We start from the raw sequence: 12496 nt of genomic DNA on the forward strand, positions 1-12496 counted from the left end.
TGGTCTTTGTTCATTAATAGAAGTTTGCCAAAAAATTTTCTTTATGTTTTTTCCTGTATTTCCTATTTTCTCTGTTTCATCATCTCGACTAACATGATTTATTCCAATAGACATTTGGTTATTTAGTTGCTTTGAGTAGGGGTTTCCTCTACAACTGCAGGAAAGGTTTGAACTGGATTTACTGTGGGGGCCTGCCTGAGGCCCCTCTGGGAGTTTCCCGAAGCTCGAGGCAGAGGGTTACCCTGTCTGTCCCTTGTTGATCTACATTCATTGCTCCAGTGTTTTCCCTTACCACACCTTCTGCATACTCCAGAAGGAAGGGGCATTCTGTTGCCAGTGTTCCTTGAAGAAACATTATTTCTAGGAATGACCTGTTTACAGTCCCTTTTCAAATGTCCTTGCTTTCCACATCCAAAACATCTAACATTCCTCAAACCTTTTGAAATTGCTTTTCCTACCCACATATCATCATGGTCATAAGCCTCTACATTAACTGTATCTCTAATCCAATCTTCCAAAGGTGCAGATCTTGCCTTTAACGGCCTGATTATTCTTTTGCACGCTGCATTTGCATTCTCAAAGGCCAAAGATTCAATTATTATCTGACTAGCCTCTGAATTCAGGACCATTTTTTGTACTGCTGAAGTCAATCTTTGTAAGAAATCTGTGAAAGATTCTTTGGGGCCCTGTATAACCTTTGTAAATGACTCAGTTTTTTTTCCTGGTTCTTCAACTCTGTCCCATGCATTCAAAGCTGCCGTTCGACATAGAACTAGGGTTTGGACATCATATGAACATTGTGTTTGTACTGAAGCATATTGGCCTTCTCCAATAAGCTGATCCTGGCAGACTTGTATTCCGCTATCCCTCCATTGTCTTTCTATATTTTAAGCTTCATTATTGAACCACATTTTCCACTGGAGATTTTGTCCGGGTTCAAGAACAGCCTGTGCCAATTCCCGCCAGTCCTTTGGTAGAATCCTATTACAAATTGACCAGGTGTTTAACATTTGCTTTACATATGGGGAGTGCATGCCATAAGATGCTATTGCCTCCTTAAATCTTTGTAAGTCTACATTTTAACTGGAACCCAAGTATTTTGTTCATTCTCTTCATCAGGTAGCTGCTGTATGGCTACTGGATAAATTAAGGGTGATTGTGTGAAAACTGGCTTTCTTTCTGTAACCTTATGATCCAATTTTGAAACAACTTCACTATTTATTTCTTCTGTCTGAATTTGAATTTCTCTATAATTCATTTTTACCGGTTTAACAGGTTTTTCTAAGACTGTTATCCTGGCACTTAAATTGACTATCTTTTTAAATAGTAAAATGAGGATAAGAAAAGTAATAAACTGAATAATTCGATCAATATTAATCTTTTCATATAGTTGTTCCATTGTCAGAGTGCCTAAAATTTCAAACAAAGCCCAATTTTCTTCCAATGTAGACATAAAGCCCATTTTTTTTAATGTAGAAAAAAATTCTCTTTTAAATAGATATGTTAATTGACTTACCAAGTCTGGGTAGAACAGTAGAATCCCAGGGAATTTCACAGCCACCTGGTGTTCGAGGTGTGAATCCAGCAAGAGAGAGAGAGAGAGAGAGAGAGAGAGAGAGAGAGAGAGAGAGAGAGAAAGCGTAGCCACTTGAGCCAAGTCAAGCCTTGGCTTTACAGGCAGGGGCCCTGTTCGGCAGGGCAGGCCTGAGTTGTTTGTAGCAGTTGCAAGTAGCTCCAGCTGCAGGTCAGTCAGGCCTGGGCCCGAGCTAGGCAGCCGGGCCGCCCAGGCTGGAAACCGGACCTGCCGCCAAGCCAAGCCAAGCGATTTTTAATGAATTCTTGTCACGTTGGGCTTCAAATGTAGATGTATCCAACCTTCTTATTAAATAAGAAACACAGAACCAATGCAAAGAAAAAAGCCAAGAGGTCAGAGCTAAGAGCTAAAACCTTACCCTTCCTCCTGCAGTGGTCCTACCTCTCCGAACCAGAGCTACCCCTGTGTTAAAGTCTTTATATAGAGTTCCTGTACTGCCTTCTCATTGGTTGTAGACCCAACCACATGACCGCCTCCTCACGGCCTGTCTGTATAGGCCTCCAGGTTTTCCATGATTGGTATTAAGATTAAAGGCATGTGTATCCAATAATGGCTGTATCCCTGAACACACAGAGACTTACCCAGCTCTGCCTACCAAGTGCTGGGATTATAAGCGTACGCCACCACTGCCCTGCTTTCCTATGGCTTGCTAATAGCTCTGACCCCCAGGCAACTTTATGTATTAACATTTGTTGATAGGCATTTTGATGGAAAGGTGATAAGATATTTAAAGTGTACAGAAATGACAGAGGTGATCCTCCTATTCAGTTTCATTCTAAAGTGACTTGATGATCACCTTATAATATGTATATCATGAAATAAGTGTGAGGAGCACATGAATTGTATGAATATATTGCCAAAGTAGTATACATTCACAATGTTGTCAATATCATGCTTTCTGTTTTACACATGTATGGTATATTTTAGAATGCATTGACCTATGATGATGTGCATGTTGACTTCACTTGGGAAGAGTGGAATCTGCTGGATAATTCCCAGAAGAATCTCTACAAAGATGTGATGTTGGAGACCTACAGCAACCTTACTATTATAGGTAAGACTGAAATTTCTTCATATTTTAACATAAGGGGACAAATGTTCCTTAGTTGTGGATGTTCCTCCAATATTTGATTGAAAAATAAGAATGAAGTGAATAAATCAGGCATGTTTCTAAGATTTACTGAAGATAATAACTTAAACTTCACACAGTTTTAAATAATATACCTTTTCTGGTACTATATTTTAGGATACAGTTGGGAAGACTATAATATTGAAGAACATTATCAAAGTTCTAGAAGACATGTAAGGTAATTTTCTTGTGCAAGCTGACACAAATATGCCTGTGAAGATGTGTAATGTGTCCTAAAAGTTTCAAACAGAAGCAACACTATAAATAACCACCACTTAAAGTGCATTGATAATTATTAAATTCTCACAAAACCATAAACCTCAGTTTCAGGTAGCTGATGCATTTCCAAGGCATTCTTTTAAGAAAAAAGTCAAGGAAACAGTACCTCAAAAGATATCACCATTAGAATCATAGCACTCTGAGTGCTATGCTATAGAACTGTCAGTCTTTTTATTTCATAACATTCATATTACAAAAGTTATACATAGTCAAGAGGTGATAAGTTGTGGGAGCCCATTCTCGGGTTCCTCGTGGCTTTACCCAGCAGGTCCGCATAAAGGATGATTAGGACCACGGGTCTGAGTGCAGGTGTCTGAGATGGTCTGCACTTGGCTGTGCTGGGGGAGGAGGTCTTTTGCTCCACCCCTTTTTGTCTCTATAAAAACCCTGGGGCAGAGACAGTCAGGGCCCATTGGAAAAGGTTCCAGGCCCTCTCGAGGCTATCCTTTATTTTCTATCTGTTTATCTCCACAAGATTCTCCACAATAAATCCTTCTATCTAATATTTCCTGCTGCTCACACTCAAGAAATCTCTGGGGAACTGTGGGGGTGGTTGGGTAAACACCCCACAATAAGTATATTTCCAAAGCTTTCTATTAAGCAAATAGTCCATAGTAAAGCTAGTGTAACTCATATGCTTATTGTGGCTGTGCTGTTTAGAGGGGCAGTTAGAGTCAAGAGTCAAGGGGCACTGTTGAAGAGAAACCTTAATTCTTATACCACAAGTCTATGAGGACAGAAAGTCAAATTGAATTCAATGTCAAAATCTTTTATTTGTTATTTTCCCTTTACTAGATATATCATATATCACTCTGGAGACAAGCGATATGAGCATAGGGATATGGAAGACGTACTATATCTCAATCTCAGAAAACTTTGAACATAGTACCCACACTGAATACACTTGTTGAATTTGATTCAAATATGCATGTAATTGGTTTTAAAGCTTCATTGTTAATGCATCAATAAACTCAAACTACAGAAAAGCACTATGAGTTCTAGGACCATGCAAATGTAATATAAGTGATATATTATATAAGTGATAGAACCTTAAGACCTGATTCCTCTTTACAATTGGACCAACTTGCAAAATTAATTTGGGTAGATATAGAGTGAACAGTGTACTGAAAGTGGTAAGCTTTTACATGTGCCAATTATCCTTGCAGGCATGAAAGAAGCCAAACTGGAAGGAAACATTCTGTATATACTCATTGTAGTAAAATCTTTGCATATGAGAGTCATTTTCAAAGGCATGAAAGAACACATACTGGAGATAAACCATATGAATGTAATCAATGTGGTAATGCGTTTAACCGACAAAGTCTTCTTCAAATGCATAAAAGAACACATCCTCGAGAAAAACCCTATGAATGCAATCAAAGTGGCATAGCCTTTGCCTATCACAGTAGACTTCAAATCCATAAAAGAATGCATACTGGAGAGAAACCCTATGTATGTAATCAGTGTGGTAAAGCCCTTGCTTGTCAAAGGAGTCTTCAAAAGCATAAAAGGACACATACTGGAGAGAAACCCTATGTATGTAATCAGTGTGGTAAAGCCTTTGCAAAACACAGTAATCTTCAAATGCATAAAAGAACACATACTGGAGAGAAACCCTATGAATGTAATCAGTGTGGTAAAGCCTTTGCACGTCAAGGGAGTCTTCAAATGCATAAAAGAACACATACTGGAGAGAAACCCTATAAATGTAATCAGTGTGGTAAAGCCTTTGCACAACACAATAATCTTCAAATGCATAAAAGAACACATACTGGAGTGAAACCTTATGAATGTAATCAGTGTGGTAAAGCCTTTGCATGTCACAATAGACTTCAAATACATAAAAGAACACATACTGGAGAGAAACCCTATGTATGTAATCAGTGTGGTAAAGTCTTTGCATGTCAAAGGAATCTTCAAAAGCATAAAAGAACACATACTGGAGAGAAACCCTATGTATGTAATCAGTGTGGTAAAGCCTTTTCACAACACGGTAATCTTCAAATGCATAAAAGAACACATACTGGAGAGAAACCCTGTGTTTGTAATCAGTGTGGTAAAGTCTTTGCATGTCATAGTAGTCTTCAAATGCATAAAAGAACACATACTGGAGAGAAACCCTATGAATGTAATCAGTGTGGTAAAGCCTTTTTACGTCACAGAGATCTTCAAAGGCATGAAAGAATACATACTGGAGAGAAACCCTATGAATGTAATCAGTGTGGTAAAGCCTTTGGATATCAAAGTAATCTTCAAATACATAAAAGAACACATACTGGAGAGAAACCCTATGTATGTAATCAGTGTGGTAAAGCCTATACATGTCAAAAAAGTCTTAAAATGCATAAACGAACACATACTGGAGCAAAACTCTATGTATGTAGTCAGTGTGATAAAACCTTTGCACAACACAATTATCTTCAAATGCATAGAACACATACTGGAGAGAAACCCTATGAGTGTAAACAGTGTGGCAAAGCCTTTGCACGTCATAGTGCTCTTCAAAGGCATGAAAGAATACATACTGGAGAGAAACTCTATGAATGTACTCAGTGTGGTAAAGCCTTTGCAGATCATAGTAATCTTCAAAAGCATAAAAGGAGACATACTGGAGAGAAACCCTATTAATGTAATCAGTGTGGTAAAGCCTTTGCTTATCACAGTCATCTTCAAAGGCATAATCAAACACATACTGGACCAAAAAAACCTATGAATGTAATCAGTGTGGTATAGCCTTTGTATGTATTAGTAATCTTCAAAATAATGAGAAAAAACCACACTGCAGAGAAACCATATAAATATAGTCAGTATGATAAAGTTGTACACATTATACAAGAGTAAAATTTGTTTGTGTGCAATCAATCTGTTAAAGCCTTTCTATATTACAATAGTCATTGACTGTCGGAAATAATACTTAGGGCATCTTATTAGAAGTACTTGTCAAGATCTTTAGCCAACACCTTATAATCAGTTTCAGAAAAGTATGTATTCTTTACATATTAACATATGTATTCTGTAGTAAATTGTTTGACAGTGTCAACAAACTGTTCAAGCTTTGAGTTTTTCATTTTATGTTGTTTGTACCAGCAAACTTACGGAAAAAAATGAATTCATAAATTTTGAAGGCTTTTGCATAGGGTAAAAGTACCCGATGCAGAAACATACTCTGACCCTGAAAATAGACCCAGTGAAAAACACACCCTTTGGCCCTGAAATGAGAGGAGAAAGCACACTCTGATCCTGAAACCAGAGTCAAAGAAACACAGTATGTTTTTGAATTTAGAAGTAGTTATAGAAACACCCTGATGCTGAAACCAGACACAAAATATTAAAAGGGGCCAGTGAAAGAAACACACTTTGGATCTGAAACCAGAGCCAAAGAAGCACATTATAACCTTGACCAACTAAGCACAAAACCAACCAATCCTGAGCTTGAAACCAACAAATTCCTGAACATGAAATCCAGGCAGTCTTTGTGTTGTCAAATATCTGTGCCTATTCATGTGGTAGCTGCCTTTTTCCACCCTGAAAGAGGCAGCCATTCTCCTGGATTCCTTCCTCCCAAATAAATCTCTTGATTATGTTTTAAGTGGGAGACCTTTCTTGGAAACAAATCAAAAACTCACTATTGGATTGGATCAAGAAGTAATGGTCATCTTGGCTGGCAAACTCCCTTAAAGAAGTGGAGCAGAACTAACAAGTTTTCATCAGCAACTGCCACATTTCTGCAGGAATTTCCTCTTACTTGAGTGAAACTCAGAAGCAACAATTTGGGCTGGAGAAGTAATGGACATCTCTGCTGGAAACCCCCTAGTAGAGCAGAGCAGAGCAGAGCAGATTAATATTTGACAGATCTGCTTAGAAACATCCTCAGGGGTGTGGAGTGGAGCAGTAATGGACATCTCTTCTGGGAAACTCTCTTAGCATAGTGGCATAGAGACCAGTTAGTTGTAAGGGCTCCTTTTTTGAGAGGAGCATAATTATGACATTCTATCAGGAGACAATTCCCCACTGAAATACAGCTTCAGGTATAGCCTGACTTCCCAACAGTCAGTGTTCCTTCCACTTCAGAACTGTAGGTATCTAGGATACCTTTCTTTCACAGCTCTAGGTATAGCCTGATTTCTCATAGGCAGATTACCATTCGCTACAGAGCTGTAACACTTACAGTATAAATTTACGTGATAATGAAACCCTTTTAGATTTTGTACTTCCCTTAAATTGTATAAAATTATTATTTCAGGGTGTAAAACTTTATAGATTTGTCTTAGTTTCTTTTCTGTTGTTGTCATATAATGTCTATGTCAATTAATAAAGGAGTTTAATTTGGATCTTTGTCCCAGAGGGATACAGGACCACCATGAAAATGGCTTGGCAACAAGTGTTCAGAAATGGCAGCTAAAGCATGAAGCCAAGAACTCACACCCTTAACCTGCAGTATGAAGCAGAGAGGGAGAACTGCAAGTGGTGTGTGGATATAATTTCCTAAAGCCTACCCTCAGTGGTATTATCTCCTCCAGCAGGGAAGCATTTTCTAAATATTTCCAAATGATACCACCAACTTAGAGGACTGATTTTTCTGACTTTATGCCTATGTGCTTATTTTCTGTAACATGATTCAATCCATGATGAAGAAAAGCTCTGCAAGCCTTTAGATGCCTCACTACTTGTTATAGGAGTTCATGCTTACAAGAGAAAAACCTTCCTGTAAAATTGTTTGTTTCAAGAATTATTGTACTTGTAATTATGTGATATCACTATGTGTTTGTGTTATGTGTGATTGTGCATTCTGGTTCTTGAGAATGTTAGACCCTTGTATCTTGTAGCAGGAATTATATGAAGTTGTCAAAAATCAGGCCTTGGTACTGGGAATGAAGATTTCTTAACTGCCCACCCATGTGCTGCACTCTACTGCTGTAAATATTTTAAAGCCTATTTATATCATTTTGAAATAAGGACATGGGTTCAAAGCATACAAGAGAAAAACCCTATTCATGTAAAAGATTTGGTAAAGACTTTAGACATCACATTTGTCATTGGCTTCAAGGAAAAAAATCATGATTCATTTATTTTTCATCATAACCTGGAAAGAAGTAAATTTCTTTCCTTGTTCACTCAAAACTGATGGTGGAGATCACTGCATTGTGATTTCTATTTTGAAACATTTGAGGTAGATAGTAAAGTATGCTATATGTTTGGCAAATTTATTTAGTGAAGTTTATTTTATGGTCTTTATATTCCTTCTGTGGCTTTTGTTCATCTTCCATTGTGCTTTTACTTAGTGATAGCTAATTTTCTGCTGTAATGTGTAAAACGGTATCCTCATCATCTAACTGCTCCATTGTTTATTTAAATATCAAGCAATGTGTAATTATACTTTTCAAGTAAGGGCATCTGTGAAAAGGTGGTGAGTTATTCCTGTATTTTTTTTTTTTTACAAATTTCCATGACATTTTGTTGTTTTGTATTCAGTCTGGCTTGGATGTCAGTAATGATTCAGGAATGCATTTGAACTCATGATCCTCATGTGTCCACCTCCTGAGTACAAGTCTGAGGGTAGATGATGTACTTCCAATGTATGCTGCTTTCTCAACACAATTTAACAATGTTTATGTTAAAATGCCTAGTAGAAGAGAATAAAAGAACATTAAGTGCTTCATTGATGGAAACCATTAAGAGTCCAGCCAGTAATAGTGTGTTTTCAGGTTCTCCAGAAGAGATGATATGTCAACAATAATCTGAGGGAAAAGAATATAAGCACACCAAGCTCTCTCATCCATCCACTTTATTTCTCTGTGTCAAAATTCTGTCAGGCCTCTGGGGTACCAGTCTGCAACTTCACAGTCATTCTTTTACAATACAATTTGAAATCTTTCAGGAGTCCCACAAGAATAGTGATAGTCAGCTTCATTTGCAACCTAAAAGGAGAGTAATTAAAGGAGGTGGGGTGAGATAAGTCCTGGAATAAGTCAGAAATGGAATTTGTCTGAGGTCCCTGTGAAAACCTGCTATGAGAAGTCTTTCTGTATGCTGTGAATATGTGTTGTTCTGATTGGTTCATAAATAAAGCTGCATTGGCCCCTATGGCAAGGCAGCTTAGAGGCAGGCAGAAAATACAAGCACATAGACACCAAAAAAAGGTAAAAGGGAAGAGACGCTGCTAGCTGCCACCAGAAGAGGCAAGATCTAAAAGCCACATAGAAAAGTATAGATTCATAGCAATGTATTAATTTAAGATGTAAGAGCTAGCTAGTGAAAAGTCTGAGCCATTAGGCCATTGGTTCAAAAATAATATGAGCCTCTGTGTGTTTATTTGGGACCAAGTGGCTGCAGGATGTGGGTGGGAGAGATTAGTCCTGACTGCAGATCCCAGGCAGGACACCAAATAACTTCCAGGTACAAAAACCAGGTAATAAGGACCTCAGTGTGAAGTCATATAGCAAACATCTCCTTTTGTGTCTTTAAATCTCACTTCAGTTGTTAATATTCTGGGTACCCTTCCACCTGTGGAACAATCACTACACCCTACATTGTATAATGGGCTGTACAAGCTAGCTAGCCACATTGTGTTTAGGACAAGGAAAGGAAAGTGCCTACAGAGGGCAGAAAGGTAGTAGGGTCTGCTATTGGAGCCAGGGGCAGGTGCTATTGAAATGCTAATCTCTGCTGGTTCAGAAAAGGTCTAGGTTTGGGGTGGAAGGCAGGATCAGTAACCATTGGGCTGTGACTTTAACCAAAGTGTAACCCCTATGGGAGATACTCTTGTAACTCAGGCCTCAGTAGCCAATCAGGCCCTACAGGTGACCTGTCAGTCAGTTGTATGGGGTCTTTCTGGCCACCAGCATCATGCTTGACTTCCAAGAGAATCTGGCACCACTGCTTTTGTGTGCTGTACTGTGAGTGCTGCTGCAGGGAGCTGAGCAGAAAGCAGGATCAAGGTGGAAAACCGGGACGTGATAGGTGAGGGACTGCTGTCCCCAGACTGGGAGAAGTGGTCAGTTGAGTCATGGTAGCCAGTGTGGTGGGTCCTCCCCAGACTAGGCGGGAGCCAATGTCCTGATGCACAGTTTAGTACATTCCTACCTGGTCCTGTATGGTGCAGCATGGTCCTGCTCATCCTGCGTTCTCCAGAATAACTTTGCATGTGCATGCATAGTCTTTGCAATTATTGGAGCTGACTGACAGCCTCTGTGTAATTTCACTCCACTGGCTGCATCTATACAAAGCATTGGGCCTGGGACTATACTTTGAAATACCCTTGATGTAGACCTCACTGTGAAATGCTGGCACCCTTAATGCATGTGTTCTTGCTATGGAACACAGATTTGCCAAACACAAAGAGGCTTGGTACCTGAGTATCTTCCAGAAGTACTACACTTTGAGCTTTTCACATTATGGTTTAGGATCCATCTGGAGTTAATTCTGTGTAGTATTTCCTATGTAGAGTAGCACTCCACTGCTAAACTATGATGTAGAAGAGTAGAACTGATTTTAATAGAATAGATGGTATGAAGGCTTACTGTTGGTTAAATGGCACACTGCTCGTGGCTGGCTGCCACCAGTGGTGGCCATGCTGGTGGAGGAGAGTGCTGATTGGAAGAATCACAAGCCATGGTGACCTTTTCAGAGCTTTATTGGGAGAGAGAGAGAGGGAGAGAGAGGGAGAGAGAGGGAGAGAGAGGGAGAGGGAGAGAGAGAGAGAGAGAGAGAGAGAGAGAGAGAGAGAGAGAGAGAGAGAGAAACAGAGAGAGAGACAGCGAGAGAGGATAGATGAAAGGAGAGCGGAAAGAGAAGGGGGGCATACACAGGGCTCACCCGCTTTTTAGCCTGGGACACCATTGCAGGATGGTGACATAATTAAGGACAGAATCCTTATATCCCAGACTTTGGCTTATTATAAAAAAAAAAAGCAGGTAGATGGGAATAGGGGTGTTGTTCTAACAAACTGCTTCCAGCTGACTTTTGGACATCGCTTGGCTCTTGGGGGAATGGAGAAGGGGAGTCTTCCGAGGTAGACAGGTGTTGTGGGATGCTGTCTGTCATCCATTTGCTCTGGAGATATGTATCCCTCTTGGCTGTGGCTGGGAACTTTTTGTTTGACAAGATGCTGGTGACACAAAAAAAAGCTTAGAGAGAAAAGAATCATTATTATTTTATGTTGGTAGATCCAGCCTGTCCAGATGAATTTTAAAACATGTTAAGTTTTATCAGAGACAGATTATTTTAAAGCACCTGTTTCCTTTATTAGTTTGGCATCCAGGAGACAGGTGATCAATTGTTGAAAGCATCTCACAGTAAGAGATATTTATATTAAAGTCTTTTTATCGCGCCCAGATGCTTTTGGATCTGGGGGTGTAAATACCTTTAGCTGTTACAGTTTCTTACTTGATGATCTCTGGACTCCTGTTCTGTGATGGTCCTGTATCATTGGCTGAACAGTGAGTTAGAACAGGGAACTGGGAAGAGAAAAGCTTGTGATGTATGAGAATTTTTTTTTTTGGAATTAGGGACAAGGCAAAGATCAGGGCCCTGTCTGTATGCACGCGAGAAACACAGGCAGTGGATCTGGAGTGAAGCAATGAACTCTTATTTTAGGTGGAAATCTTTTTTTATTAAGTATCTCTGAAAGTGCAATTAAATCTGGTGAGGTGGTAAGGCTGTCATCTGTACCCGACAATAAAGGGGAGGTGGCATCTCAAAACTCCCAGGACTGAGTCAGTGGCTCTGGTGTCCAGAAGTAAAGAAACAGATTGCTCCCCTGCTGCGTTCTGTGTTCTCTGCCATGTCTATAGCCAAGCCTAAGTCTGCTGGAGGTCTTAGCTTGATGTACCCATGCATCTTGGCACCTGGGGGCAGTTAGCTGACTCTTTGTCTTTCTGTAAGGGAAGGCTGCATCCCAAATACAACAAAGATAAGTAGTATGCTAACCCTGCTTGGTAGAGATTAGTATGATAACATGTAAATGTTTGTTCCCCAGGATTAACCAGCTACATTCCTATAACAAAGGAGATAGCCCTGATTTATAACCAGCAGAAATGACCATAGTTCCATTAAAAAACCATCCCCTAAATGCTGCTCAAGGCACCATTACAGGGTCATACCCAACATTACATCCTAGTGTGCCATAAAGGTATATTAATTCTAGAACAGGGACATCTCCTGTCTATTTGAAAAGTCATTTTGAGTCAAAGTCTTTTATGTTGTTTGATGTGGACTTGAAACTTTCTGTGTCCCCACAAGGCATTGCCCTTGATATCCTTCTGACTAACCACCCTAAATTCTTGGATTACACTTCTGTAGCACCACAGAGTTCGATAATTACTGATTTGAGTCCCATAGTGAACTGTCCATTGCAGAAAAGGAAGTGATTTGAATGTGGAGCATGGCTTCTCCCTTCAGACCAGAAGAGGAGGAACATTGGGAGTGGCCTGCAGGCAGGAGGCATGGCCTATTGACAGGAGCTTGGCCTGCAGACAGGATGTGGGGCCTGTAGA

This window comes from Peromyscus californicus, unplaced genomic scaffold (genome assembly GCF_007827085.1).
Source record: "Peromyscus californicus insignis strain IS unplaced genomic scaffold, ASM782708v3 Scaffold_24__1_contigs__length_46423439, whole genome shotgun sequence".
Classification (NCBI taxonomy): domain Eukaryota; kingdom Metazoa; phylum Chordata; class Mammalia; order Rodentia; family Cricetidae; genus Peromyscus; species Peromyscus californicus.